The sequence below is a fragment of the Gavialis gangeticus genome, unplaced genomic scaffold (genome assembly GCF_001723915.1).
Source record: "Gavialis gangeticus isolate Ggan-Ray unplaced genomic scaffold, GavGan_comp1, whole genome shotgun sequence".
Lineage (NCBI taxonomy): Eukaryota > Metazoa > Chordata > Crocodylia > Gavialidae > Gavialis > Gavialis gangeticus.
Genome location: NW_017729032.1, coordinates 65,782,143 through 65,782,782, shown reverse-complemented (window position 1 = coordinate 65,782,782; position 640 = coordinate 65,782,143).

Genomic DNA, 640 nt, shown 5'->3' with positions numbered 1-640 from the left:
CAATCAGGTTGGTCTGACATGACCTGCCCCTAATGAAACTTTATTGTGTTCCACTTCGCTGTTAACACATGGTTAGCTCTGCAATGTGGAGGAAGGTTGCCAGTGGCTGACAGGAAGTATATTTTTTGCTTAGTGGAATGACACCATATTTTAAATCAACTCTTGCTACCCTTGCTACAGCGATCTTGCTTCATTAAGCTTTTTCTCCTTCGATCACCACTATCTCTTTCTTCCTACTCCTGATAAAGCATTATTTTTGATGGACAATTCACTTCATTTGCCAGAAGTCTTCATAGTTTCATAGTTGGTAGGGATGGAAGGGACCTGAGCAGATCATCAAGTCCGACCCGCTGCCATGGCAGGAAAGAGTACTGGGGGTCAAACAACCCTGGCGAGGTGTTCATCTAACCTCCTCTTAAAGACCCCCAAGGTAGGAGCCAGCACCACTTCTCTTGGAAGCTGGTTCCAGATCCTAGCTGTCCTGACAGTGAAGTAGCGCCTCCTGATATCTGGCTTGAATCTACCTTCTGCCAGCTTGTGACCATTATTTCTAGTCACTCCTGGTAGCGCTCGGAGGAACAGGGACTCCCCCAATGCCTGCTGGTCCCCTCTGACTAGTTTGTAAACGGCCACTAGATCC